The sequence below is a fragment of the Sphaeramia orbicularis genome, chromosome 18 (assembly GCF_902148855.1).
Source record: "Sphaeramia orbicularis chromosome 18, fSphaOr1.1, whole genome shotgun sequence".
Lineage (NCBI taxonomy): Eukaryota > Metazoa > Chordata > Actinopteri > Kurtiformes > Apogonidae > Sphaeramia > Sphaeramia orbicularis.
Genome location: NC_043974.1, coordinates 23,341,369 through 23,347,292, shown reverse-complemented (window position 1 = coordinate 23,347,292; position 5,924 = coordinate 23,341,369).

Below are 5,924 nucleotides of genomic sequence, written 5' to 3'. Positions count from 1 at the left end.
CCCCGGCCTGCCTCCTCTGCGTGTTCCCGACGCGTTCACGCTTCTCATACGCCACAGTGGAAGCTACAGATGCGCCAAGTGTCGAGTGAATTGAAACCGTGTACAACAGGGGTGTCAGACTCTTTTTAGTTCAGGGGCCACAATTAGCCAAATTTGATCTGCAGTGGGCCGGACCAGTGAAATAATAATATGATAATATACAGACAATGTCAACCCCAAACTTTTCTCCATGTTTTAGAATGGAAAAAGTAAAATTACAATATAAAAAATGTTTACATCTACAAACTATCCTTTAAAACAATGTGAATAACTTAAACAAACTGAAATTTCTTAAGAAAAATAACTGCAATTTTAACAGTTTTATGCTTCAGTTGATCACTGACACATGTACATTATAACTTACAGATCAAAGTGGATCTACAAATACACAAAATATTTAAGAACAGACAGAATATTGGTAAAATCGCACTTAAGACATTTCAGATTCCTACTTGTTCACGTTATTCTTTTTTTATGAAAAATGTTAGTTTGTTTTAGTATAAATACAGTAAAATTACCTAAAAATATTTACATTTACAAAGAGAAAATGTTCGAGTTGGCATTATTTACAGGTTATTATAATCGTATGTTACTGGTCTGACCCACTTGAGATTGAATTGGTCTGAATGTGGAACCTGAACAAAAAAGATTAATATTTTCAGTGTAATTTTTGCATTTCACAAATTCATCCCACAGGCTGAAATGGACCCTTTGGCGGGCCGGATTTGGCCCCCAGGCCGTATGTTTGACACCCTTGGTTTACAACATCTGGCCATGGAGATGTGTTGTCTTTGTCAAACAGAAAAAAAATGTATTTAAAAAAAAAAAAAGTAATTATGGAACCCAAAAAAAGCCATCCAGACTCAATCCACTTATTCTAGACTCACTATGACAGTGCCAGTTTCCATAAGTTGCTCTAAGTCAGTTATGGTCTCCACTGTTTATATGGTCATAATACATTCATGCTTTACAAAAACCATAATTAAATACCACCAAGTCCCTGTAGGAAAACACTGAAGCACTTCCCTGGGAGACTGTAAGGAATTATATCCATAAGAAGTGGGACTATTATAGCTTTAAAACGAATTTTAAAAATCCACCAGTTGCAGTAAATGAGGCGTTTCTCTATACATTTCACAAAAACGCTTTGTGGGTTTGCCTGGATAATAAACCCTCTTGTTCTTGGCTCAGTGGGGGTTGCAGTTCCCACAGCCATTCAAGCGGGGTCGCTAAAGGTCTTTTCATCACCTCAGCCCAGTGACCCTGTGAAAAGATGCTGCATGTGGGCCAGGACCTCTAAACTTGACACCCAGTAGTCCCAGTAGATTGGATCTAACAGGGGATGTCTGTCTTGTTAAATCCAGGCAGAAGCTTCTCGGGGAAATTCTGGCGTTTAGTTATGAATTATGTCTAAATTGCATGTGCATACTGAACACCAGTGAACTTTATGATCTAACTGTCCCTCCTTTAAACACTGTAGGGTTTAGTTCATAAAATGACATTTGCAGGAGACTCCCAGTCCACCCCAAAATGCAGTCGCTTTTCTAATGTAGTCTACTACTGTCAAGGAAAAGTAGGGCAAACCATGCAAGCCTGTACTACGTCTGACCCTTACAAATGTCCTCATTCTGTATTCTTCTCATTTTCCAGGTTTTTTTTTTTTTTTGCCTTCCTAAATTGTACCTGCCCTCTCCCCACCGCAGAACAAGGAGTAGAGAGCTGATAACTTGTAACACACTGCTTCAGGGTGGGGATTATAGCCCAAATTGAAGGATGGAGAATGGTCATATAGGGCCCTGATCAATAAATGTAGAGATAGACTAAGGAGGCTGGAGAAGGATCAGAGAAGGATATAGAGGAAGATAACTGTTCAAGACCACCAATGCTCAGCAATCAGGCTGAACATGACAGCTTGTAGACCCAACCAATTATTTACCCCAGCCAAATCAATAGAGCTCTCTCCGAAAGATAGCCATCAGCAGCACTATCTGCAAGACATTCACAGCAGAAAGCACAAACACACACTGAGCACCCTGTTCGCTGCCACTCTCACTCTCCGTCTCTTTTGCAAACACACATTTCCCGCACTGACACTTAGTTATCAGACTTCCTTGGAAATAAGACACACATCATCTAATTATTGGACATCTACACTGAAAGGAGAAACTACACACCTACAAGCTACGTTAAAACACATCACAGGAACACTTGAAAGAAACGGGCGTGCTCTTAATGGTGTTAAGGCTGCGCTGAGTATAGTTAAGAATACATGCTGGCGGTGATGAGTCGATGCGCGCAACCTCAGAGGTCTTAACCCCTCACCAGACGAGTCACTGCCCCCTCCTGGGACCCCCCCCCCAGCTCCACATCACAGTCAACTTCATCAGTAATGAGCAGCGACACACACACATACACACACCCCAGTGCAGGTGATTCATAAAAAAAAACTACAGGGCTTGTGCCGCAGTTAAACAAGTCCCCCAGGAACCAGAGAAGCCGCTGAAGTCAGCTGATTGTACACGTAGGGATTTAAAAAAAACAGGATGCACTTTAAACACCATGCACCTACCTTGAATTTCCCCTGACTCCCCCCCAACACACACACCCCCACACACACTCCCACATCCCCACCCCCGGTCTCGGCAGCATCCCGCCGCGCTTGCCCTCGCCGCTCAACATCTAACCCGAGCCCTGATTCGGTTTTCTAGCCCCAGATGTCGTGGTCTTAGGCCGCAAATGGTGTAATTCACATCACAGGTGATCCGTTTATGCAGCTGTTTGCCATTGTTCTTGGTTGTTGTCGAGGTTAAACGCCCGTGGCTCAAGGGCTCAGCAACAGAATTAACACCTAGCAATGAAAGCTGTTATGGTCATTGCCAACATGCCTACAGCGATCCACTCGCCCCGTGCTCCAGTCTTGCTCTCTGTTTCTCCTCATCTCACATTCACACATTACAGAGTTTGTTATTCTACCCTTCATTTTTCCATTTGCTCTTTCCAGAATGAGATATTTCTCTTCACAATGCATTAGCTCAGCTTTCTTATATTATACTCCTTCCTCCTCCTCTTTTCCCTGTCCACCCATTCCTTGATGTTACTGCTCTTGAGACTTAAATAGTCCTCTATCTACCTCTAGGGGCTACAAACACTAAAAAAAAAAAAAAAAACACATCTTTTTCCTTTCCTGGAGAAGGGGTGACATTTCTATGACAGGACATAAAGCACAAAGACCCCCACCATAAAACCTGAAAGACAAAAATTCTAACTTTGACAATGTTACAATGTCCTCCCACAATGTTCCTACTCTTGCACCTTTTCCTCTACCTCCCCACACTTACCGTCAACCCACTTCCTCTCTTTTCTCAGCTCTCCTCATTCCTTAGCCCTACTCCTACTCTTTTCCCATCTCCCTTCTGCACCTTCTCCTTTTCAAAAATCTTTCCCCATTCCTCCATGTCTAATAGATTTTGGAGTCTGTACAAAACAAACAGAGTGTAACATGTGAGCCCCTGTTTTCACCAGTTCTGGTCTGCCTGTCTGTCATCAGCTTTGGTCCATTTCAACCAGTCCAGAGCTGGTGTGGACCGTGTCTGGAGAGGAAGACGAGGCCCTGTTGGTTTTCATCAAGCTTCATTGTGGTCCTTTCAAATTAGGGCCCTTACTTAATGTCTGGCCGAGCTGCTAAGCTGCAAACATAATTTTTAACAGAAGCTTCACCTTAACCCCAATGTGATCCTGACCAGAGATTCTGCGCCAAAACTTAACCATAAATACTAGGAAAACACAAATTAACTTAGAGAATTATGTAAAGTTCCAAAACTCTTTGACTTCTGCTGTGCTTATGCTCAGCAGGCTGCAGTGCTGAGGGTTAAAGAGTTTATTTTGAGTTAAAAAAAGGAGGAAAATTAATGGCAGAATGAAAAGAACAGCTAAAATGCAAAGTAGATGTTTAGGTCTGCTTTACTGAAGATCTAAAAATACACATTAAGGATTGGATTCGGGGAGTGGGACTTGAGTGTTTCTCCTGGCTGGGATGTTGTTTTCCCACTGAATCTAGGGCAAAAATTTTATGAGGCAACAGGAGATACGGAGGGACAGATGGAAGGAAGGGAATATGGATATTTAATCGATGGGGGAAAGAGAGGGGGCAGCGGGGGAAAGGTGAGGAGGGGCCGGTGGCGGGTGGGGTCGAGGTGAACATGTTGAACAGTGCCAAAATCACAGACACATCTGCTGTTCATCGCGAGTGTTTCCAATAAGCTCTAAATGTTTCCTGCAGCCCTGTGAAATCGTACTGAGCTGCCAAGACAGAAGGGGGTTGGTTTTTGATTTTCTTTGTGTGCGCATTGAAGTAATAGGTGGTCTCGACTTGTTTTTTTTTTTGTTTGTTTTTTCCATTAAAGATTTCTATAAATTATCCAAACTTCAGTGAAGTCAACAGAGGTACAAAAGTAAGGGTACATATCTTTAGAGACACAGCAAGAAAGGCAAATAAGTGCCGTTTAATGTGCTCAGTGAGTCAGACAGAAAAGCAAATGCCAAGCACCCACAAGAGTACACAGCTGCTTCAAGCAAGTGTTGACAACTATCTTTATTGGAATTAAATATTGCTCTCAGCACCACCCTGAGTAACCGCCACACACCTGTGACTCAAATCACTCAGACTTTATGGCATTAAATCATCGTGTCCGCTTTTCGACACATTACACGCGCGCGCATAACGTTCAACTCTCTACATAAACACACCTATGACTGTCAGGAATGCGGACGCGCACCTTGAAAAGACAGATACGCTGACACCTTCGACCTCCCACCCACCCGCGCACACACACACACACACACACACATACATGCACACACTCACAAACACAGCTTATATCCTCTGGCTGTGAGTTTGCCAGCAGCCAGCTGGTACTGTCATGTCTGATAGGCTGGAACAGAGACAGAGACAGAGACGAGGCCGGGAGAGGAAAGAACGAAGGAGGGAGGCAAGCTGGGAAATTGTCTACAGCAGAATGCATTAGTAAGACCCCTGTCTATCTGGATGAGTGTGTTACTGATTGGGAAAACTGTATCAAATCCTGGCAAGTCATTACACTGTCTCATTTGCCTCCATGGGGAGTTTCCCTCCATCCCTTATCCCAGTCCTCTAAAATGTAGGACATTTTTGTTTGGCTGCCACCCTCCTCTTTTCTTGACTGACCTCGCTCATGTTTTTGCGATTTAAGAACGGCAATATTTTTCCTCCAAACGTAGAGTAAATATGATCATGACAGTGATGAATGCTGCACTAGCACTTCACATAAATGAGAGAATGTATTTGTATCAGTTTGTGTATTCGTGTAAGCAGTTCTGTTTTGATTAAAAGGGAAATAAGTGCTTTTTTTTTTTTTTGCTTCCCTGCAAGACGAAACAACCCTAATAAAAATGTTGCTGATCAAGACAAATCACTCAGCAATTATGCTTTCAAAAATAAACTCACACTTCACATAGTTGAAGAAGTGTATGACAACGTGGTGTTATTATTCTAGTCTTTTGCAAGGTTTGTATTCACCTCCTCAAACAATTCAAGGCTGTGAAACACAAATATGCTGTTTGCAATGATTAAGAGTCACAATAGAAAGACGAAATAACCTTGAAATATATAAATTTTCTTTTATTTCAACTTGTTTGATTGAAATATGGATGTGTTTAGAGATGTGTTTGACTTAATACTATGATCCCAGTCTTGCACATAATTAAGTTGTGTAGATATAATTGAGGATGATGCTGTTTGATAAATAAAGTACTATTTAGAAACAAGGTATACTGTGCTGTACTTAAGTAATGAAGGTCAAACAGCAAAAATCAATGCTCCTCTTGACTGACCTTGGATACAATTTTAT